This window comes from Gossypium hirsutum, chromosome A06 (genome assembly GCF_007990345.1).
Source record: "Gossypium hirsutum isolate 1008001.06 chromosome A06, Gossypium_hirsutum_v2.1, whole genome shotgun sequence".
In the NCBI taxonomy this organism is placed as follows: Eukaryota; Viridiplantae; Streptophyta; class Magnoliopsida; order Malvales; family Malvaceae; genus Gossypium; species Gossypium hirsutum.
Window position 1 is genome coordinate 41,240,066 of NC_053429.1, and position 25,920 is coordinate 41,265,985.

Below are 25,920 nucleotides of genomic sequence, written 5' to 3' on the forward strand. Positions count from 1 at the left end.
CCTTTGCAGTTCTGCCAAGCTAGCTCGGGGATCGGAAGTTGTCGGAGCATTCGATCATACTATCAAAAGATTATTGGGTGTAGTGAATTTTCTATTTTGAGTATGGCATGTATAGGGGACTTGGTCATTTTGTGATAAGTGTCATGCTATTTGGCCAAATTGTGAAGGCCTATGATGTTGATAATTCATTTTGTAATAGCCACATGATATGGCTCATAATTGATTATTAGGTTGTAATGTCTAATTATTCATGTTGGCATGTGTTAATGCCTTAAGGATGTGCTATGTGGTTTGTTTGATGGATATGTGATGAGGAATGACTTAATGACTTAAGATTACTATAGTCATGTAATGTGTAATTTGAGGTTATGGTAACAAATTTGATTATACATGAATTGGTGTGGAATGCTTCAAAATGGTGTGACTAATTGAATGTGTAATAGAACAACATTATGAAGGTGTGAAAGTGCCATAATGTTGAGTATTTGAGTGTCTAAATATGTGATGTTGCGTGCTATGAAATATGTTTGAGTGTATGAATGATTGAGGGTGACAATTGGCTCAAAAAATAGTCTTTAAATGGTCCACACGGGCTAAGACACGGACGTGTGTCTTGGCCATGTGAGAGGCACGACCTACCTACATGGGCGTGTACTCTGGCCGTGTTAATTCTGAACCATTTTATGAAAAATTCATTTATTTTTAATTGACCACGCGATCTGGCCATACGGGTGTGTGATAAGGCCGGGTGACCCTAAATTGGTGCTGACGTCATAGTTAGAGAGTTACACGGCCGGAAGGCATGAGCGTGTTGAGAGTAAACGGGCGTGTCCCTTTTCTCACACGGGCGTCTGACTCTGTATTAGGGAAAATTTCCCAAACTTTTTAAAAATTCTCGGTTTAGTCCTAAACAACCCCTAATGTATGTTTTTTGCCTTGTAGTATAAGGGATGATATGCATGTGTTTGAATGTTTTTTGAATTGGTTGAAATTTATGGCCCGATTTTACATGTATGTGTATGTTTAAGTCCGGTAATGCCTCGTATCCTATCCCAGCGTTAGACACTAGTAAGGAGTGTTACAGGGAGGCAAAGTTGGCATCTACTTTCCCCACCTGATTACGGAGCTATGTCATATGAGGAAGGTGGTTATATTGTAACATCCTAAAAAATCCCCTTGGTTGTAAATAATATGAGATAAAATCTTAGCAAAATAAGGTATAAAATCAAAGAAAATGAAACTTGCCAAATATCAAAAGAAAGTCAAATCAGAAGCATGACATGTTGTATTAAATTAAGGGACAAAATCGTAAATATACAAAAAGATCTATGGCACAAGTATAAATATGGAAAAGTTGAAGTGAAGGGCCAATGTGCAAATATCGTAAAGGTAAAATGATCTAGAAATTCAGGAAAATGGATGAATGAAGACCAAATTGAATAAGCGAAAAAAGTGTCAGGGACAAAATTCTAATTTTACCAAATTAAGTCATGACTCAGGGATGGAATTTTGAAAGATCATAAAGGGCAAAATGGTTAATTAGCAAGAGAGAGAATTCTAGAAGGCAATGATGATGTTGGAGATGTTTGATGATATTTTATAATTATTTAATTAGAAAAATATTACTTTATTAATATTTTAATAAGATGTTTTATGAATATTTTATTATAAATGGCTAGTATAAAAGGAGAGAAAGATGAAGAAACAAAAGAGATCATCCTCCCATCTTTCTAATGTGAGTAAGGGGAGAGAATAAGAAAATTTTATTTTCTTTACAATTTGATCCTTCCACAAAATATCCATCATTTTCACCTAGAATTTCAAGGAATTTTCATAACCACCAAAAGAGAAAAGTGATAAGGAGATTATGGGGGACAAGAATATCACCCTGGATTCAAGAAAATAGAAGTTGGAGGAGACAGAAAATTAAGTTAAAGTTTGAAATCAATAGGACAATGTAAGAATATCAAGATTTCAATATATTTTTAAGTTTGAAATTATTGAAAAGCACGAAAATGATGTTAAAGTAGAGTTTTCTTACATAAATTTTTATTTTCTTAATATGTTAGTAAAAAAAAAGAGGAAGTGATGAGAAATATTGTAGAGAAAGGAAAGAAGGGTGTTACAAACTTGGTTATCAATATTTTGCACTAAAACAATTTTTCTTACAGTTGTAGTAGTCTGAGTTTGAAAATTCACCAAATATTGTAGAAAAATAATTAGAGGATAATTAAAGTATGAAATTAAAGCCTATTTAGTCTAGTTTTACATAAAAGAAATGGTGTAAGCAAAAAAAAAGTTATACTATGAGATCTATGAATTTTTGTGAGACAAGGTCAGATTGATTTCAGGTTCACCTGTTCTGACTTTTGAAAATCATTATAAATTGTACAAAAATGTTTAGGTGACGAAGTTTATATGCCTAAAATATTAACGGTAACATAATACGAGAATTTTACTAAAAGAAATTTAATTTTTAGTGAAGAAGGGTCAAAGTTGCCTAGCAGCAGAATAGGGAAGAATTTAAAGAATTTACTATATTAATTGGACTAAGTACAAATTTCGAAATTATTATGGTAAAAATTTCATCAAGTCTAGTTTCAAGAATAAAAAGCGGATCCAAATTTTGAATCCTTTAGGCTGAGATATAAATAATATAGTGACTATCACTCAAATGGACAGCCTTGATAAGAGTAATGCGTAATTAGAAAAACCTTAATTAATGTCACACATAGGCATGATATGCTAATAGAAAAAGATTTATGTACATATAAAAATATTAAGGATGTGGAATGGAGAGGAGGAGGAGACAAAATAATAGAAGAGTGTTGATACTAAGGAATTGTTGCAAATAATGGACTTGAAAATACATAAAATAAATTCAAATGCTTTGTTGAGGTATTAAGTAAGTGATTCTCATAAAATGAAGTGATGAAGTCCTAATTGATAATTTAATAGGTATATTTATTGTCAATAGTCATGGTATGTAGAAAAAGTAAATTATATTTGTAAGTGTGAGTCCTCTAATAGTCTTATTTGAAAAACTTTGATAATTACGTCAATTTTATAAGCCTTGTATTTGTTATTGAATATCATGTTATATTATGTGGACTTGAAACTATAAATACTTAAATGAGAATGATTTGCTATGTGAAATGAGTTGAATTGATTGAATTTTGAGCTATTGAAAAGGGACTTGGATGTTAAAAACTTGAAATAAGGTAAAACATGGGAAATAGAATTCCCGACGTCGCAACGTCACCTCTAAAATTTGAAAACCTTTCACTCTAGTCCTTATTCCTCTTTAGACTATTTTAAAGGTTACAATAAACCCGTATAAGACTCAAAAATGATACTAAGACATATCAAAAGCTTAAATTGATCAAAGTGATAAAACAAGTGCACAAAATGAAACGAACTTGATTGTCGTTGTTTCCGCAAAAAATGTAACATCCTGATATCTTAACCTGACGATCAGATTGGGTATATAGATGTTACATATAGACTCGATGGAGCAATCCCAAAAGCCCATAAGAATTATCATTGGTGACTCCATGCTTCAAAAGTTCCAAGACCTTCATCGAGAACAAATAAAAGACTGGAACCAACAGAGGAAATAGACATGTCCAAAAATAAAAAAAAAAGTGTTCAATAGTTTACATGCCATATGAAAAATAAATAAAATGCAAAGACATGTAACTGATCCTAATCATCCTCGGGAACCTCAGTTGGTCGTGCGACTCATTTTCCCTTGCCTTGCAGGACTGACTTCTTATAAGGCAGTTTGGATTGTTTGACCGATTCTCTGATGATAAGGCCTCCTATAGATGGTTGCACAGATGTAAATAAATCTTCGCAGTCATTACAGTATGGTGTCGCATCATCATCTTTCGTAGCTTTGTCATCATCATCTTTTTCCTCCTCGTTCACCTTCTCATTAGCTTCCTCCTCCATGTCCTCATCACCAGACCTCATCGGCCATTGAATATTATATTTCCTTTGGCTCTCCATGAATGCATCTGCAAAAATTTTCATTGCATCCAATATGCAATTAGTGTATCGAATCTCCTTAACAACTTTTCAAGTTGTTTTTCGAGACCCCTAGATACGGATTTAGTGGATGTTTTCTTCAAATGAGTAGGTGGTATGTGTAACAGCCCAATTTTGAGGCTAGTCAGAATAGTGGTCTCGAGACCACAAATCTAAAGTTAGAGAAATTATTTTATTATTACTTTGGATTCATAGCATGTTTATAATATTACATGAAAAATTTGGTGAGATTTGTGTGCCCAATTTCGAAAAAGGACTAAATCGCATAAAATGTAAAAGTTATAAATTGATAGCCAAAGGTGTCAATTAGCTAGAGAATATAAAATGGGGGATTTTAAAGGGCAATTAGACCCCTAAATCTTGGCTTGGTCGGCCATAGGAGACAAGGGTGTTGAAAAGTCAATGTTAGGTAATATGATGACCTAAGTGAATAAAATAAAGAAAGAAAAAGATATCATCTTTTTTATAGTTTCTTCTCCACCAATTTTTTCAGCCATTCTTAGGGGTTTTAAGCTTCAAAAATTTCAACAACTTGAAGCACTCACAATTAAGTGATTTCCATGTCCTTTGTTGATGATTTTTGTATTTTTAAGACCCTTGAAGCTTGAGCTTTCAAATGAAGGGTCTATTTTGAAAAATGGTTGAAAGTATAGGGTTTTCCATGAGAGAATTTAGGGTTTTTTCAAAAATTTTATGGAAGAATATGAGTCTTAGTTGTGTAATAGACAACATTTGAGAAAGGTGCCAGCATGAAAACACCTAAAGGGACTATTTTGCATAAGTTGCAAAATAAGTGATAAATGTGTGAAATAGAGAGAATTTACAGTTTCTATAAGATTAAAAAGAGTTCAGCTAGGCCTAAGATGCAAAGAAATTCGATAAAAATCTATTTTCAAGCATAGGGGTAAAATGGTCATTTTGCCAAAGTTTAGGGGCAAAATGGTTATTTTACTGAAGATGTGAATTTTTAATTGCTTAATTTTATTTAGTGATTAAATAAGTGCATTTTTTTATTTTAGATCAAGAATTTCCAAACCCGAACCTAGACCGGGAAAAAGCCAGGCAAATTAACTAAACCGACTAGTCATATACGTTTTGTAATCCGAGGTAAGTTGTATGTAAATAATACAACTACATTACTAATGTATGTGTTGAATTGTATTTGAATTAATATAGCATGAATTGCTTGATTGTGGAATTGAGATGGTATGATGATAATAGAGATAGTAGAGTTCCTGTTTGAACCTAGGAAATAAATCGGATATTCATGCCGTGACATATGGGTTATTGTTGACTAGTGTAAGATATGTCTGGGACATGCATCGGCCTCGAGACGTAAGCCAGTGTAAGACATGTCTGGGACATGCATCGGCTATGAGATGATAGTCAGTGTAAGACCATGTCTGGGACATGGCATCGACTTGAGATGAGAGTCAGTGTAACACCATGTGTAGGACATGGTGTCGGCACTTGACCCACATTTGAGGCTTAATGAATATCCGGTAGTATTCCAAATGGTTCAACGGTGAATGTTATGTTCTTAATCTAATAAGGAAAGTATAACCATGTTGTGAGTGTTATAGGTACCTAATTGGTACTTATGAAATATGAGCTCATTGAACAATATGTGACTAGTATGGATGGTAATGAGTAAGTTATGCCTATGCCTACCTTGGTATCATGAGCATGTGGATCATTGATAAAATTGTTTTGGTGTGTACTTACTTATATGCAACTTACTAAGCTTTTATGCTCACTCCCTTTCCTTTCCATTTCCTTACAGTGATTCCATGCTAATTTCGGGGTTAGAACTTGAAAAACGTAAAGAACTTGAAAAACGGGGTTAGAATGGACTTACTATTGAGCTTGGAAAGCTTGAAAACCCTAGCCATGGCTTCCCCCATGCTAATTTCGGCCTCCATGAGAAAGATGAGTCAATTTTGGCTTTATTTTCCCTTTTTATTTCTTTTAATTACCAAATGACCAAAATGCCCTTCCTTACTAAACTTTCAAAAATTCCATTCATGTCCAATTTTTGTCCATCACTTAGAAATTGGTCAAATATCTATTTAAGACCTCCTAATTAATATTTCAAAGCAATTTCATACTAGAAACTTCTAGAATGCAAGTTTTGCAACTTATTCAATTTAGTCCCTAACTTCAAATTGAGCACTTTATGCATAGAATTTCTTCACGAAATTTTCACACAATCATGAAATCATATCATAGACCTCAAAATAATCATAAAATATTTATTTCTATCTCAGATTTTATGGTCCCGAAACCTCTGTTCCAACTAGACCCAATTTTGGGCTATTACAGTTTCGGACAAGATACGGGCATTATGAGTTCCTCGTCATGCCCTTTGGTTTGACTAATGCCCTGGAGATTTTTATGGATTTGATGAACCACATTTTTCGGTCATATTTGGACAAGTTCGTAGTGGTTTTTATTGATGATATATTGATTTACTCGCAAGATGAGAATGAACACGCAGAGCATTTGAGAACTGTGTCACAGACTTTGAGAGATAAGCAGCTTTACGCCAAGTTCAGTAATAGTGAATTTTGGCTTAAAGAGGTCAGATTTTTAGGGCACATTGTGTCGGGTGATGGGATCAGAGTTGACCCAAGCAAGATCTCGGCTATTGTTGAGTGGAAACCGCCGAGGAATGTAATTGAAGTTAGAAGCTTTTTGGGTTTAGCCAGATATTATAGACAGTTTGTAAACGGATTTTCTATGATAGCTACACCGATGACAAGGCTGCTACAAAAGGATGTCAAGTTTGAATGGACAGAAAAGCGCCAACAGAGTTTTAAGAAATTAAAGGCTTTGTTGACCGAAGCCCTATTGTTAATGCAACTGGAGTCGGGCAAGAAGTTTGTGGTATATAGTGACGCCTCCTTAAATGGTTTGGGGTACGTACTTATGCAAGAAGGTAAGGTCATAGCTTACGCTTCAAGGCAACTGAAGCCACATGAGAGGAATTACCCGACGCATGATTTAGAGTTGGCTGCCATCGTATTCGCGTTGAAAACTTGGAGACACTATCTATATGGTGAGAAGTGTCAAGTGTTCATAGATCACAAGAGCCTTAAGTACTTGATGACTCAAAAAGATTTGAACCTAAGGCAATGACAATGGTTAGAGCTAATAAAGGATTATGAGTTGATTATCAACTACCACTCGGGAAAAGCAAACGTGGTTGTCGATGCATTGAGTAGAAAATTATTATTTGCACTAAAAGTAATGAATGTCAGTATGGCTTTGTCTTATGATGGTTCAGTTCTAGCAGAGTTGGGAGCTAGATCGACGTTTCTTCAAAAGATCCGTGAAGCTCAGAAAGGTGATGAGAAATTGCAGGCCAAGAGAATTTAGTGTGAGTCGGGAATTAAATTAGATTTTTGTATTGGTACCAATGGATGTATAATGTTTAAAGACAGAGTTTGTGTGCCCAAGGACAATGAGCTTATTCAGAAGATTCTTCGAGAGGCACATAGTGGTTATTTGTCCATCTACCCGGGTAGTGTGAAAATGTACCACGACCTTAAGAAAATGTATTGGTGGTCGGGAATGAAAAGAGACATTTTAGAGTTTGTGTCTAAATACTCAATGTCTCAGCATGCAAAGGCTGAACACCAAGTACCTTCGGGTCTATTTCAGCCTATCATGGTCCCCGAGTGGAAGTGGGATCGATCACTATGGATTTTGTGACAGGTTTGCCATTAACCCAAAAAAAAAGGATGCTATTTGGGTTGTTATGGATAGGCTAACAAAGTCAGCACACTTCATACCAGTGCGTACCGACTACTCCCTTAAGAGATTAGTCGACTTGTATATTTCTGAGATTGTGAAACTTCACGAGTGCCCTTATTGATTATTTTAGATAGGGACCCAAGATTTACCTCGAGGTTTTGGAAGAAGTTACAAGAGGCGTTGGGAACAAAGTTGAGTTTTAGCACAGTTTTCCATCCGCAAACTGACGGTCGGTAAGAGAGAGTAATTCAGACTTTAGAGGACATGTTGTGGTGTTGCGTCTTTGAGTTCCAAGGCTGTTGGAAAAAGTATCTACCGTTGGTTGAATTTGCCTATAGTAATAGTTATCAGATAAGTCTAAAGATGGTGCCTTATTAGGCTTTATAAGGGAGTAAGTGTAGAACGCCCTTATACTGGACTGAGTTGAGAGAAAACCAGATTCACAGGGTCGATTTAGTCAAGGATACTGAAGAGAAAGTTAAAGTGATTCATGACTGCTTGAAGGTAGCCTCGGATAGACAGAAACCCTACGCGGACTTGAAACGAAAGGAAATTGAGTTTCAGTTCGGTGATAAGGTATTTTTTAAAGTATCTCCGTGGAGGAAAGTCCTCAAATTTGGTAAAAAAAGGCAAGTTGAGTCCTCGTTTCATAGGAACCCAGTGAGGTTACCGAAAGGGTAGGACCGGTCGCCTATCGATTAGCTTTACCACCAGAGTTGGAAAAGCTTCACGAAGTGTTTCAAGTGTCCATGCTACATCGTTATAGATTAGACCCTTCACATGTGATTGAGCTGCCAAAAGTTCAAATTCATCCGGACATGACTTATGGCGAAGAACCGGTCAAGATTTTGGCTCGGGAAGTCAAACAGTTAAGGAATAAAAGTATAGAACTTGTGAAAGTTTTATGGCATAGACATGGGGTCAAGGAAGCCACATGGGAACCTGAGAAGACTATGAGAGATTAGAACCCGAACTTATTCACCAGTAAGATTTTCGAAGACGAAAATCCCTAAGAGGGGAGAAATGTAACAGCCCGATTTTGGGGCTAGTAAGAATAGTAGTCTCAGGACCACAAATCTGAAGTCAGAGAAATTATTTTATTATTAATTTGGAGTCATAGCATGTTTATAATAGTACATGAAAATTTTGGTGAGCTAATTTTGACGTTTGTGAGCCCAATTTTGAAAAAGGACTAAATCGCATAAAATGTAAAAGTCATAAATTGATAGCCAAAGGTGTCAATTTGCTAGAAAATCTAAATTTGGGGATCTTAAATGGAAATTAGACCCCCTAAATCTTGGCTTGGCCGGCCATAGGAGACAAGGGTGTTAAAAAGTCAATGTTAGGTAATATGATGACCTAAGTGAATAAAATAAAGAAAGAAAAAGATATCATCTTTTTTATAGTTTCTTCTCCACCAATTTTTCAGCCATTTTTAGGGGTTTTAAGCTTCAAAAATTTCAGCAACTTGAAGCACTCACAAGTAAGTGATTTCCATGTCCTTTGTTGATGATTTTTGTATTTTTGAGACCCTTGAAGCTTGAGCTTTCAAATGAGGAATCTATTTTGCAAAATGGTTGAAAGTCTAGGGTTTTTTCATGAGAGAATTTAGGGTTTTTTCAAAAATTTTATGGAAGAATATGAGTCTTAGTTGTGTAATAGACAACATTTGAGAAAGGTGCTAGCATGAAAACACCTAAACGGACTATTTTGCATAAGTTGCAAATAAGTGATAAATATGTGAAATAGAGAGAATTTAGGGTTTCTATAAGAGTAAAAAGAGTTCATCTAGGCCTAAGATGCGAAGAAATTCGATAAAAATCTATTTTTGAGTATAGGGGTAAAATGGTCATTTTGTCAAAGTTTAGGGGCAAAATGGTCATTTTACTAAAGATGTGAATTTTTAATTGCTTAATTTTATTTAGTGATTAAATGAGTGCATTTTTCTATTTTAGATCAAGAATTTCCACATCCGGACCTAGACCGGGGAAAAGCCAAGCAAATCAACTAAACTGACTAGTCGTATACGTTTTGTAATCCGAGGTAAGTTGTATGTAAATAATACAACTACATTACTAATGTATGTGTTGAATTGTATTTGAATTAATATAGCATGAAGTGCTTGATTGTGGAATTGGGATGGTATGATGATAATAGAGATAGTAGAGTTCCTGTTTGAACCTAGGAAATAAATCAAATATTCATGCCGTGATATATGGGTTATTGTCGGCTAGTGTAAGACATGTCTAGGACATGCATCGGCCTCGAGACGTAAGCCAGTGTAAGACATGTCTAGGACATGCATCGGCTACGAGTTGATAGTCAGTGTAAGACCATGTCTAGGACATGGCATCGACTTAAGATGTGAGCCAGTGTAAGACCATGTCTAGGACATGGCATCGGTACTTTACCCACGTTTGAGGCTTAATGAATATCTGGTAGTGTTCCAAATGGTTCAAAGGTGAACGTTATGTTCTTAAGCTAATGAGGAAAGTATAATCGTGTTGCGAGTGGTACAGGTACCTAATTGGTACGTATGAAATATGAGCTCATTGAACAATATGTGACTAGTATGGATGGTAATGAGTAAGTTATGCCTATGCCTACCTTGGTATCATGAGCATGTGGATCATTGATAAAATTTTGTTGGTGTGTACTTACTTATATGCAACTTACTAAGCTTTTATGCTTACTCCCTTTCCTTTCCATTTCCTTACAGTGCCGTCTAACTAGCTAAAGGATTCCAAAAGTCAGAGATATCGATCACACTATCGACCAAAGCTTTCGGTATAGTTGGATTTATATTTTTAAACATGGCATGTATAGGACTTAGACTTTATTATTTTGTGTCTTTGAGTGTTAGCCAAATATGTTGGCTTGGGATTGGAAATCCTTCAATTTGTATTAAGCTTTGAATGATGGCTAACATTCATTTTGAAGTTACAAATGATGCATTATTATGGTTGAATGAATGTCTAATGTGGTTGTTTGGATTATAGAAATTGTACTCGTTTCGGTATTGGTGGTTGTTTGTATGAATATAGGTAGATAAGGGTGACATTGTGGCTTGGTAAATAGCTTTATATTGTCCACACAAGTAGGCACACGGGCGTGTGTCTAGGCCGTGTGTGACATATGATCTTCCCCATGGACGTGTGGTCCAGCCGTGTGTCCCCTGCACGTAAAAATTTCAAGTCAGTATGCATGGTAATAAACACATTGGCAGAGACACGGCCGTGTGTCTCAGCTGTGTGGAGGAATGATAAACCATAATTTATACATATTTTTACCCCATGCCTAACGCATTTATGGATGGTTTCTCCTTAGATTTGGTGAATTCGATGCTCCTAATCCTTTAATTTCATGTTTTATACTTAGAGGAGCATAGGAGAGTAAAAAGAGTGAGAAACGGGCCGAAAACAGATAAAATAGACCCACATGGGAAAACAACACGGCCTAGACATCCTCACACGGGCGTGTCACACGGCCGTGTCAATTTGGCAAGATCAAAGCACGACTTACACGGGTGGATCACACGTCCGTGCCCATTTAACAACCTTGACCACGGCCTTCAGTAATTGCACACGGGCGTGTCCCTGTCGAACCCAAGTTTAGTCCAATTCGGAAAAGGCCAAATTTGAGGGCTCTTAGGCATTCCAAAGCCTATTTAAACACTTGAGGAAGCACTTAGGAAAGGGGATGCATAGGAGGAAGTAAGGAATTACTCAAGGAAAGCCGATTGATCCATCTCAAGAGCCGGATTCATCATCAAGACTAGAGATCTCCCTTCAAGTTCCTTCAGGAGTTTTGGGTTTTCTTATGTTTTGTTATCTTTATGCTTCTGAGATTTTTCCTTTCATAAGTATGAACAAAACTCCTAAATACCTAAGGGGAATGAAACCTAAGATAGATCTTGTTATTATTATCTAAATTGTATGATAAATATTTGACTTTTTCTTAATTATGCGTTCTTAATTCTTGTTTTGATATTCCAGGATATTGATTCAAGTTAAGCTCTTATTCAGAGGAGGAATAGACCTTGTCTAAGAGTAAATTTGTCACAATTAAGTGGAGTTGATTGCGCGCCTAGAGATAGGGTGACAAGATTTTGCCGGATTAGGGTGAAACCTAATAAGGGAATCCATAGATCGAGTTAATGCAATTCTAGGGTGTTAATTAGAAAGAGATTTCAGTTATTCAACCTAAGGTTAGACGTTATTAGTCTCGAGAGAGATAATAATATAACTTAGGGATTTTTACGGATTAAGTCAAATGAATAAATCGTCTGATTCAGAGTCAAATAACAAGTGATGTCTAGGTGGATTTGTCCTTAGGTATTGTCTCAATCAATCAAATTTTCCCAAAAGTATTTTCCCAAGTTCTTCTTTCTGTGCATTCTTAGTAAGTAATTAGTTTAGACAACCAAACCTCTTAAATTTAGGCTAGAAAATAAAGAGGAATTAAATACTAGTACTCGTAGTTCCTTTGGGTTCGACAATCCAGCCTTGTTGAACTATACTACTATTCGATAGGTACACTTGCCTTAATCGTGATAATAAGTTAGTCTCAAGAACGTTTCATTTATAAATCTTTAAAACCTATTACGAATATAACGCATCAAGTTTTTGGCGCCGTTGCCGGGGAACTAGTATATTAGGAAAACTTAATTTTTATTACTTTAGCCACTTTACTTTTATTACAATTTAAATTTTTATTTTCTTTTCTAATTTTTCTCTTATTTCCTTCTGACAGGTTTTTCTAGTTTATGACCAAAAGAAACCCGTCAGGACCACTACTTTTTGACGATGAGATTGACCGCACAGTTCGCAGAAACCAAAAAGAAATAAGGCGAAGCTTAAGATACAAAGAGGACGAGCAAGAGGACGATTCTTCAACCACAACTGAAGAGATGGCTGAAAACCAAGAAAATCTGCTACCTCCTGCGATTGTTGTTAATCAGAATCCTACTCCGTGCACTATGTATGATTATGCTAAACCTTCTTTTACAGGAACTGAATTGAGCATAGTTAGATCGGCTATAGCCGTAAATACTTTTGAACTAAAACCTAACACAATTCAAATGATACAATAGTTTGTTCAGTTTGATGGTTTGCAGGATGAGGATCCCAACACTCGCTTGGCAAACTTTTTGGAATTATGTGATACATTTAAAATTAATGGCGTTTCTGATGATACCATTCATCTTCGGTTATTCATTTTTTCATTGAGAAACAAAGCTAAACAGTGGTTGAACTCGTTGCCACGGGGGTTAATCACTACTTGGGAACAAATGACCAAAAACTTTTTATTAAAATATTTTTCGCCGGCTAAAACGGCTAAATTACGTAATGATATTTCTTCCTTTGTGTAGATGGATTTAGAAACACTCTACGATGCATGGGATAGATGCAAGGACCTCTTGAGAAGATGCCCTCACCATGGGTTACCGCTTTGGCTACAAGTTCAAACCTTTCATAATAGCCTGAATCTTTTGACTCGACAAATGGTTGATGTAATATCCTGAATTAGGGCTTAATCGAAATAGTGGTTTCGTGACCACAAATCCGAGATAGAAATAATTATTTTATAATTATTTTGATGATTATGATATGATTGCATGATTTGAAGTTCTTAATTTGATAAATTATGTTCGGTAACCCCTCAATCTCGACTCCGGCGACGGTTTCTGGCGTGGGGCCGTTACATTTTGTGGTATCAGAGCAGGTTTAGTCGGTTCTCGGACTACGTGTTGTATGTACGGATTTTGCTATACATGCCATATGTATGAATTGTGATAGTGTGACGACTTCTGACCTTTTTAAATGAATTTTTATATAGTAAATGGATCCCGATCCAGCTGTGGCAGATGAAGTAGAGAGTAATGCGCCAGCTCCGGTTGAAGGGGCAGCGCCGACTGAAAACCCACCTCCTACTGTTGGTCAGGGAGGAGGAGAAAGGGATCGGGAAGCCTTTCTCCAAATGATGAGTGCCTGGTACACTGAGTTCGTTCGTACGAACCCAAATGTACGACCTCCCCCACCTCCCCCAATTCCTCAACCTGTACCCCCGATGCCTCAAGGTATGGATATGATAAAATTTCACAGAACCCCCGTTGACAGAATTCGTAAACAAGGGGCTGAAGAATTTAGAGCAAATATTGATGATGATGCAAAGAAAGCAGAGTTCTGGCTTGAAAATTCTATCCGGGTATTTGATGAATTATCTTGTACACCTAAAGAATGTTTGAAATGTGCTACATCTTTGTTGAGAGATTCAGCCTATAATTGGTGGAAGACTTTGATTTCGGTGGTACCGAAAGAGAGGGTAACCTGGGAATTCTTTCAAGAAGAATTTCGGAAGAAATATATTAGTGAAAGGTTTATTGATCAGAAATGTAAAGAGTTTCTTGAGCTGAAGCAAGGTAATATGACAGTCTTAGAATATGAAAGAGAGTTTGTTCGATTGAGTAAGTATGCCAGGGAATATGTTCCTACAGAAGCCAAGATGTGCCGACGATTTGAAGACGGGCTCAACGAAGACATTAAAGTATTTGTCGGGATCCTTGAACTAAAAGAAATGGTAGTACTGGTTGATCGAGCTTGCAAGGCTGAAGAACTACTTCAAGAAAAGAAAAAGGTAGAGGCTGAGACTAGAAATTGGAAGAAAAGACCGATGAGTAGTTCATTTTCACAGCAACCTAGAAAGTCAAGGAATATGAATCCTCGTTCCCAAGCTTCAGCTGGACAATCATATGGGAATTATAAGAAGCAAAATGTGGGTCCTAAATCTCAGAATACTTCTGCAGCCAGTGTAGGGAACTCGAGATTTGTTAAACCTGAGTGCCAGCGGTGTGGTAGAAATCATTTTGGTCCGTGCAGAGCAAATGAATGTTTTCAATGTGGTTCTCCGAATCATTTTATTAGAGACTGCCCAAAGAGAGCTGAAAAAGAAAAATTTCAGAGTGTAAAAGCTAGTGGTGCAAACTCGAGGGGAAGGTATCCGAGAAAAGCTGGAAGTGAAACAAGCAGTAAGAATGTAGCCAGGGATGCACCGGTTAGACCTGAAGGAAGGGCTCCGGCTAGAACTTATGCTATTAAAGCGCGTGAAGATGCTTCCTCACCTGATGTGAATACCGGTACATTTTCTCTCTATAATGTTAATGTTATTGCTTTGATTGATCCCGGTTCTACTCATTCATATGTGTGCATGAAATTGGTGTCTAGTATGAATATACCTGTTGAGAACACAGAATTTATGATTAGAGTGTCGAATCCGTTAGGCAAATGTGTGACTGTTGATAAAGTATGTAAGAAATGTCCTTTAATGATTCGGGATCATTACTTTTCGGCCGACTTGATGTTGTTGCCGTTTGATGAGTTTGATGTTATTTTGGGTATGGATTGGTTGACATTGCATGATGCTAAAATAAATTGCAAAGAAAAGGTTATAGAATTAAAGTGTGAAAATGGTGAAACTCTGCGGGTTGAATCAGATAAATCAGAGGCATTGCCTAGTGTGATTTCTTCAATGTCGGCTCAAAGATATCTGAGAAAGGGTTATGAAGCTTATTTGGCGTATGTAATTAATACAAAAGAAGTTGAAAAGAAAGTTGAATCAGTGCCGGTTGTGTGTGAATTTGCGGACGTATTTCCAGAAGAATTGCCGGGTTTGCCTCCAGTCAGGGAAGTAGAATTTGGTATTGATTTGATACCGGGAACAGCTCCGATTTCGATTGCTCCGTATAGAATGGCACCAGCAGAGTTGAAGGAATTAAAGTCGCAGTTGCAAGAGTTGACTGATAAAGGTTTTGTGAGACTGAGTTTTTCACCTTGGGGTGCTCCCGTGTTATTTGTGAAAAAGAAGGATGGTTCTATGAGGTTGTGTGTTGATTATCGGCAGTTAAAAAAGGTGACAATCAAAAACAAGTATCCGTTGCCAAGAATTGATTATTTGTTTGATCAGCTAAAAGGAGCGACATGGTTTTCAAAGATTGACTTGAGATCTGGGTATTACCAACTGTGGGTAAAGGAGTCGGATGTGCCTAAAACTGCTTTTAGAACAAGGTACGGTCATTATGAATTTTTAGTTATGCCATTCGGGTTGACAAATGCTCCTGCTGTGTTTATGGATTTAATGAATCGTATATTTCGGCCATACTTGGACAGATTTGTTGTGGTGTTTATAGATGATATTTTAATTTATTCAAAAGATGAGACAGAGCATGCTGAGCATTTGAGGATAGTTTTGCAAACTTTGAGAGATAAGCAGCTGTATGCTAAGTTTAGTAAAAGTGAATTTTGGCTCCGGGAAGTTGGATTTTGGGTCATATTGTTTCAGGTGATGGTATACGGGTTGATCCTAGTAAAATTTCAGCCATTGTTGATTGGAAACCACCGAAAAATGTAACTGAAGTTAGGAGTTTCTTGGGGCTAGCTGGGTATTATCGGCGGTTCGTAAATGAATTTTCTATAATTGTTGCTCCTATGACTAGACTACTCCGAAAGGACGTTAAATTTGAATGGACGGAAGAATGTCAACAGAGTCGAAGAATTGAAAAAGTTATTAACTGAAGCACCAGTGTTGATACAACCCGAATCAGGTAAGGAATTTGTGGTGTATAGTGATGCTTCTCTAAATGGTTTGGGGTGTGTCCTCATGCAAGAAGAAAAAGTGGTGGCTTATGCTTCGAGGCAGTTAAAACCTCATGAGAGGAATTATCCTACTCACGATTTGGAATTGGCTGCAGTGGTGTTTGCTTTGAGGATTTGGCGACATTATTTGTATGGTGAAAAGTGCCGAGGATATACCGATCACAAAAGTCTTAAATACTTGATGTCACAAAAAGACTTGAATTTGAGACAGCGAAGATGGTTGGAGTTATTGAAAGATTATGAGCTTGTTATTGATTATCATCCGGGAAAAGCGAATGTGGTTGCCGATGCTTTAAGTAGAAAGTTGTTGTTTGCTTTGAGAGTTATGAACACTCAATTGAAAATGTCAGATGACGGTTCGATTCTAGCAGAGTTAAGAGCAAGACCGATGTTTTTACAAGAGATTTCTGAAACTCAGAAAAATGATCAAGATTTGCTAGCCAAAAGAAAACAGTGTGAAGCTGATACGGGATCAGATTTCAGAATTGGTTCTGATGGGTGCTTAATGTTTAAAGATCAGATTTTTATACCGAAGAATGAGGAATTGATTCAAAAGATCCTACAGGAAGCACATAGTGGTTATTTCTCGATTCATCCGGGTAGTACGAAAATGTATAATGACTTGAAGAAAATGTATTGGTGGAATGGAATGAAAAGAGATATATCAGAGTTTGTGTCCAAATGCTTAATTTGTCAACAGGTGAAAGCTAAACACCAAGTACCTTCAGGATTACTCCAGCCTATTATGGTTCCTGAATGGAAATGGGATCGGTTTACTATGGATTTTGTTTCAGGATTGCCATTGACTCTGGGAAAGAAAGATGCCATCTGGGTAATAGTTGACAGATTAACTAAGTCGGCTCATTTTATCCCGGTACATACGGATTATTCTCTTAACAAGTTGGCTGAACTGTATATTAGAGAAATTGTTAGATTACACGGAATACCATTATCGATTATTTCAGATAGAGATCCAAGGTTTACCTCGCGGTTTTGGCAAAAGTTGCAAGACGCGTTAGGTACGAAGTTAAATTTCAGTACTGCTTTTCATCCACAAACTGATGGACAATCAGAAAGAATAATTCAGATTCTTGAAGATATGCTTAGATGTTGTGTATTGGAATTTCAAGATAGTTGGGAAAGGTACTTACCATTGGTAGAATTTGCTTATAATAATAGTTATCAGACAAGTTTGAAGATGGCACCTTATGAAGCATTATATGGTCGTAAATGTCGGACGCCATTGTATTGGACTAAACTCAAGGAAAATCAGATTTATGGAGTTGATTTAATAAAAGAAACCGAAGAAAAGGTGAAAGTGATTCGAGATTGTTTGAAAGCTGCTTCAGATAGACAGAAATCTTATGCGGATTTGAAACGAAAAGAAATGGAGTTTCAAGTTGGTGATAAGGTATTTTTGAAAGTGTCTCCATGGAAGAAAGTCCTTAGATTTGGACGAAAGGGAAAGTTAAGTCCGTGTTTTATTGGACCGTATGAAATAATTGAAAAAGTTGGACCGGTAGCATATCGGCTAGCGTTACCACCCGAATTAGAGAAGATTCATGATGTGTTTCACGTATCTATGTTACATCGGTATTGTTCGGATCCTTCACATATAATTTCACCGACAGAAGTTAAACTACGACCGGATATGACTTATGAAGAAGAACCGATTAAGATTTTAGCTCGAGAAGTCAAACAACTAAGAAATAAAAGTGTTGCACTTGTGAAAGTGTTGTGGCAAAAGCATGGGGTAGAAGAGACTACATGGGAACCTGAAGAAACTATGAGAAACCAATAACCACACCTGTTTACCGGTAAGATTTTCGAGGACGAAAATCCTTAAAAGGGGGGAGAGTTGTAATATCCTGAATTAGGGCTTAATCGGAGTAGTGGTTTCGTGACCACAAATCCGAGATAGAAATAATTATTTTATAATTATTTTGATGATTATGATATGATTGCATGATTGTGTGAAAATTTCGTGATGAAATTCTATGCCTAAAGTGCTTAAATTGAAAGTAGGGACTAAATCGAATAAGTTGCAAAATTTGCATTCTAGAAGTTTTTAGTATGAAATTGTTTTGGAATATTAATGAGGAGGTCTTAAATAGCAATTTGACCAATTTTAAGTTCATGGACAAAATTAGGACATGGAAGGAATTTTTGGAAAGTTTAGTAGTAAGGGTATTTTGGTCATTTAGTTATTAAAATGAATTAAAAACAAAATTAAAAGCCAATTTTTGTCCATCTTCTTCATTAGGCCGAAATTTCAAGGGTTCTCCATAGCTAGGGTTTGTTTCAAGCTTCCAAGCTCCATAATCAAGAAAGACGTGGAATCGACCTCAATCGAGGAAAAGAAAAGATTGTGGACTAAATTGCAAAATCTTTGTATTTTGGTACCAAGGTAAGTTCATGTGTAAATAATGTAGCATAATGGTTATTTTTAAGTTATTGATCTTAATTATATGTTATGCTGAATTTTATTATGAAATGTATGCTTTGTGGTTAATTTCAAATAATATGTAAATTATGTGAACTACTTGTTAAATATAATTGTTACCGAGTATTGATTTCGGCATTCTACAGAAGACGGCAAGGATAAGTGTTCGAGGAAAAAGCCCGTTTGAACCTTAGGAATAGATTAGGATACAAGTGACATGTCACTAGGATGGTTGAGCATCCGAACTCGTTGAGTTGAGTCCAAGTTCACTTATGGATGCGAATGTCCGAACTCGTTGAGTTGAGTCCGAGTTCGTGAGATCTAACTAGGCATCCGAACTCGTTGAGTTGAGTCCGAGTTCACTTATGGATGCGAATGCCCGAGCTCGTTGATTTGAGTCCGAGTTCGCTTATGGGCGGGTTACATGATTGCTTGATTGCATATATGGCACTTACGTGCAAGTTATCCATGTATCCGAATTATATTCCGATGTGTTCAACAGGTAAAGTTCTACTCAAATGGAGGAATATTTGAGATGTAAAGAGACGTATTGGTAAGTGATGTGAAATGGATATTTTGGACAGGTATGTATTTAACCCTCGGGTTGAGTATTGATACAACCACGATAAGGTAATAAGATGATGAAAAATGATTAAAAATGTGATATGTGTTTTAGTAATACATGCTAATGTTGATTGGTATGACTGTTTGTTATGTTACTTGTTATTTACATATGAACTTACTAAGCATTTATGCTTACTCCCTCCTCTTTATTTACTGTAGTTTTGAATAAGCCAGCTCGGGAATCAGGACGGGTCGAAGGTTCGATCACACTATCCAAAGGACTTTCATCTGGGTAAATGGCTTGTAAAACTTAAGTATGGCATGTATAGCAATATACTTGTTTTGTGTAAATAATTTTATGATATGGCCATGTTTGGTTGAGAAAATGTTTGATATTGATAAGTCATGGTGATGGCTAATTCAGATCATGTTTGATATTATGGAAGTTTAATAGATTATCTAGTTCATAAAAATTCATGGAAAGATGAAACTTGCCTTAAAACAGAATATTGCTGCAGCAATGACGTGAATTTTAAAAATCACTAAAAATAGTATAAATGGAACTAAATAATGAGTAAGTTATGAAATTGAAGCTTAATGAGTCTATTTTCATGTGGATTGAACAAAACAGGCATATAAATTATATTTTATGAGATATTTAAACTTTTGTGAAACAGGGCTAGAGTGATTTCTGGATCCCCTGTTCTGACTTTAAAAATTCATAATAAATTTTAAAAAAATAATTAGAAGTTTTTATTTATATTTACAGATTCCTTATTGAGTCTAGTTTTAAGAAAAACAAACCTCGTAGTCATTTAAATTCTGTATAGAAAGATATCTAATTCGTAATACACAGATGTTAGAGCAGTCAAACCCTGAAACAGGGGAGACTTTAACTAATAAACTGTACTAATTGGCCCAACCAAAAATTCTAGAAAAAAATTAGTAAATAGATATATGAGTCTAGATTTAGGAAAAATTTACAGATTTGATTTTGAGTTTTTTAACTTGATATATGATTTTTCTTGTAACTATGATGCGGGTAGTTAGAAAGCTGTGAATGTAGAAACAAATGATTTGAAGTTCTTAATTTGATAAATTATGTTCGGTAACCCCTCAAGCTCGACTCCGGCGACGGTTTCGGGCGTGGGGGCATTACAGTTGACGTAGCTACTGGCGGAACCATCAATAATAGGACACCTGAAGATGCCTATGGATTTATAGAGGAAATGTCACTGAATAATTATCAGTGGCAAGTCATGAGGATAAAGCCAACGAAAACAGCCGACGTTTATAACGTCGATACGATCACCATGCTCTCTAATCAGGTAGAACTCTTAAATAAAAAAATTGATGGTTTCCTTAGCTCTTCACAGGTTTACCCAGTAATGCAATGTGAAGCAAGTGAAGGCGGATCAAGAAGTTTAGAATACCCACCTTACGGCCACAACATGGAAAACGAACGGTTAAATTACATGGGTAACAATCCTCGATCTCAAAAAAATCCCTATAGCAATACTTAGAATGAAGGTTGGAGGAACCACCCTAATTTTTCATGGGGAGGCCAAGGGAATTAGAGACCACCACCTCCAGGCTTCCAACAACCACCTTACGAACAAGAGAAAAAATCGAACCTTGAGGAGATGCTAACAAAATTCATCTCAGTGTCAGAAAGTCGTTTTCAGAATACTGAGACAGCACTCAAAAATCAACAAGCATCAATCCAGGGGCTCAAAACTCAAATTGCACAGCTCGCCAAGTTGATTTCCGAACGACCACAAGGTAGCCTGCCAAGCAACACCAAATCTAACCCAATGGAGCAACTCAACGCGATTGTCATTCAAGATGAGGAAGGGCTAATTGCAGAACCAAGGCCAGAAACGGAGGTAAGCATAGGTAAGGATGAGGTCGGCCACAATGAGCCAAAGTCGGTGATTACAGAATATAAACCTCGTGTGCCATACCCCAATACGATAAGGAAAAACCACTTAGACAAACAATTTGGTAAATTCCTTAAACTTCTAAAGAAACTGTATATTAACTTACCGTTTATTGAAGCCCTTTCGCAGATGCCAAACGCAGTCAAGTTTTTAAAGGAGCTTCTGGAAAATAATCGAAAGTTAGATGAAGCATCGCATGTGGAGCCGAATGCGATCTGCTCAACCATTCTACAGAATAAGCTGCCTAACAAACTAAAAGATCCAAGGAGTTTTACAATTCCTTGTTTAGTTGGTACTTTAGATTTTAATAATGCGTTGGCTGATTTAGAGGCTAGTATCAATGTTATGCCTTATAAATTATTTAAGCAACTAGGTCTAGGGAAACCCAAACAAACTAGGATGAGCATTCAATTAGTAGATAAAACTATCAGATTTCCTAGGGGTATTATTGAAGATGTACTCGTTAAAATCGAAAAATTTTTATTCCCAGTTGATTTGGTTATTCTAGACATAAAGGAAGATAGCAATATCCCCTTAATTTTAGGAAGGCCTTTTTTAGCAACCGCTAGAACAATTATTGACGTTGGCACAGGTGGACTCACAATTCGTGTGGGAGACGAAACAATCACCCTTCAAGCCCGTAATTCGAATAACACATCAAAAATTGAAGGTGACTGTACAAATCATTTGGCTAAAACTAACCATATAGTGCAACCTTCTTTGTAGAAAACAGGTTCGAAGAACATACATAAGCCAAGCAACAACAAAGAACCTATCTATGAAGAACGAAGGTTACAAATCGATGAGCTAGATGAATGGAGGACACATAAATCGAGAAAACACGATAAGCCAAAACCATGCCATGAAGAGCTTAATTCCTGTAAAAATCAACTTAAAGTTGGAGACAAAGTACTACTCGATGCAATAGATCCTCGAATTGCCACTTCTGAACCAAATGAAGAAACCCCTCTTACGGTAATTAGTATTTTTCCATACGGTATGATCGAGGTAAACCACTTCAAATTTGGCATGTTCAAGGTAAATGGTACTCGCCTTAAACCTTATGTTGATAAAATTAATAGCAGGGATGAAGAGTGGAAACTCCTCGATTCACCATGATCACGCACCAGAAAAGTAAGTTGAGCTTAGACTATAAATAAGCGCTTCTCGGGAGGCAACCCAAGAACTAACAGTAGTAATTTCTTCAAATTTAAGTTTTTAACATCTAACATACTAACTGAATCATTGTACACAAACTCTTTAAATACCACACAGCCAAAAACACGGGCGTTCCTTAGGCCGTACAAAAATAGGGCAAAATTTTTTCCAACACGGGAAGCGATAAAGTTGCCACGGTTGTGTGACATGGTCGAACTGCCAAAACAACACGGGCGTTCGACACGCTCGTGCCTCGAAACTGTGGGTGAACCTGTCAAACTAGCACGGGCATGCGACACGCTCGTGCCCATCATCTGTGGGTGAATCTGTCAAGTTAACACGGCCGTGGACCTATGTACATGGGCGTGGGAGAAGCGAACGAAGTGAGACACGGTCGTGAGACACGACCATGTGCACTCACACGTTCGAGCAACACGAGAGTGGGCCGAATGTCAGACACGCCCAAATTCAAAATTCGCGAACCACACGGGCAAAAATTAGGGCACACGGGCGTGTCCCAAGGCCGTGTGCCCGTGTGACCCAAAAATCTATAAAAACCCCTCACTATTCATCATCTCCCTCCCCAAAAATCCCTAACCCTAGCTGCTGCAACTCCACACGTCCTACCCCCATGTCCGTGCGCCGCCTACAACACCGATTTCGATACCCCAAGTTCCTTCTTTTTGCATTTGTTTACTCTTTTCTCTCTATCTCCTTTGCATATTTTGTTTATTTCATGATTTCTCTGCTCTATTTGCCTATTTTAAATGAATTCTCATAGTTAGAACAATAGAATACTTTTGCTTGTTTATAAGAATTTTGTCATTTTAGTTACTCCATTATGCTTTACTTTTTCATTTTTCCTAGTTTCATGAAATTTATGCTTCCCATATACATTCATTCATATTCCTGTTACATTATTCCAATAATACTATAACTTGATACATTTAGTAGTTTTGTTTACTTCATCCACTACGTAAGTCTCATGAAATCTTCATATTTAGTTTTGTGCTTCTATGCTATTTTTGGGATGTATTGGTTGAGTTTCGATTTTTCAATGCAAGTACAATGTCATCATCACGTGGTAAGAAGATTATTGTTCCCACCTCAAAGCAGCAGAAAGGAGCAGCGTCATCCTCGGGTCCCATCTCGGAAAACCGACACCCCTTCCTCTAGTTTCCACCAAGAAATCAGGAGGAACCTTTTTAGATACTTCGGGTCCAACCTTTAGGTATGGGCTACTGCATTGACTGGACCGCGCTTGAACAAGTTCAGTTGGCTGACGATGTCCGAGCCCTCCTGACAACCGATCCATGGGAAATCTTCTTTGCGATCATCGAGCCAATGTACCTTAAGCTTACACTTGAAGTTTGCTCGACCTTCCATGTTCAAGATGTCATGACCAACTTCGATGACCCTAGAATGGTCCAGTTCCGTCTCAGCGGTTTAGTCCGCCAGTTAAGTGTGCCTGAGTTCGGTATCGCTTTGGGCCTTTATACGGAGGAGTTCATGGAAGACAACGAGCTCAACACCCTCCATCGCCACATCCACTACTCCCCTTCGAAGTGTTGGGATGCTTTGGTCCCCAGCTCGGCTTCTTACCATCCAAGCCGCTCTAAGGCATCGCCTCTTTCTCCCTCCTCGAGGTACCTACACGCCATCTTGGCACACACTCTGACAGGCCAGCGAGAGAGCACCGACGTCATCAACACTCACGACGCCTACTTTCTATGGAGTATGGTGAATGGGCACATCTTCGACCTCGCCTGCTTCATTTCCCGTGCCATTCGCCACTAGACGGAGCAGCATCGGAGAGGGGTCATCTCTATTGGCCTTTACGTAACTCGGTTGGCTCAAAACTTCAGGCTCCTCAACACAGCGGCCCAATCATCCTCCCTCACTCTCATCGACCAAATGTCTCTACAGGACATCTCGAGCATGTTACATATAAGGATGATCGAGAAACACCAAGGAACCCACCCTCCTCAGTACCGCCTCGCCTAGTCCACCGAGAAGGAAAACCCCAAAGACATTACTTATGATGTCCTTCCACGTCACGAGGACCCACCGTCTCAGCCACCACCTCCTCATTGTCCAGTTCATGCGGCAGCTTTATACACTGACATCTCTGAGTGCCTTACTCGATTCGAGCAGCAGTGTTTTCGGCGCTTCGATAACATTGATTGTAGCACCCCGTACCCGAGACCGTTGCCGGAGTCGAACACGAGGTGCTAACAGACATAATACATTTATTTTCACAGTCCATTTAAAAAATTTCCAGACAAGCTGGTTAACTGCGTCACTGTCGCCTTAAAAATCATATCTTGAGTTTCAAAACTCGAAAACCAGTTTCATAAATTTTTCCTGAAACTAGACTCATATATCCATCTAAAAAAATTTTTCTAGAATTTTTGGTCGAGCCAATTAGTACAGTTTATTAGTTAAAGTCTCCCCTGATTCAGGGTTCGACTCCTCTGACCTTCATGCATTACGACTTAGATATCTCCTTGTACAGGGATTCAATACTTATGCCGTTTGTTTCTAAAGAAACTAGACTCAAAAAGGAATCTGTACATATAAGGCATGACTTCTAATTATCTCTTTTTGATTTATAGTGAATTTCCAAAGTCGGAACAGAGGATCCAGAAACCGTTCTGGCCCTATATCACGAAAACTTTAACATCTCATAATATACTATTCATATGATCGTTCCGTTACTTTCCTATGAAAATAGATTCATCAAGGTTCGATTTCATAATTCATTCACTATTTAATTCCATTACTAATAATTTTAGTGATTTTTCACATCCACATCACTGCTGCTATTAGCATCTATTTTTAAGGTAAACTTTACCCATTTCATGATCCTCCATGGATCAACTAGAGTTTGTCATACATAGCACCAAAATGATCATGAATAACCATTCCAATGGCTAATCGTTACCAACATTTCCATACCTCTCAACGAACAACATACAAAACGATTATAATGCTATGATCAAAGTATATTTAAGCCATTTTCGCATGGCTGTCCAAATTTACACAAAACCAAGGGTACATGACCAACAACAAAAAGGGTAGTCCTATACATGCCATTTTCAGAGTTCAACCAAAAGTGTACCAAAAGGGCTTTGATAGTGTGGGCGACTTCGACTTCAATAATCCCGAGTCCGATAGCTGACGAACCAAAATCTATAAAACAGAGATTCAAAGAACGGAGTAAGCATTTAATGCTTAGTAAGTTTTAAGCAAAACAAAGTGTTCTCAATCACTATCATTGGTCATTCATTTCAACTGTTCGATGAAGTTAATCTAGAGCTTCATCTCGAACTATAATATCATTAAATGCAACACTTGG

The 25,920-nt window shown here is 37.3% G+C and overlaps 1 non-coding gene across 1 annotated transcript; it reads right to left on the reverse strand.

Annotated features, from left to right (window-relative positions):
* Nucleotides 1-13,144: 13,144 nt before the first annotated feature.
* Nucleotides 13,145-13,251, reverse strand: LOC121231052 (small nucleolar RNA R71). Its single transcript, XR_005929121.1, has one exon. It is a non-coding gene; the product is annotated as a small nucleolar RNA R71 (small nucleolar RNA).
* Between the last annotated feature and the right edge of the window lie 12,669 nt (nucleotides 13,252-25,920).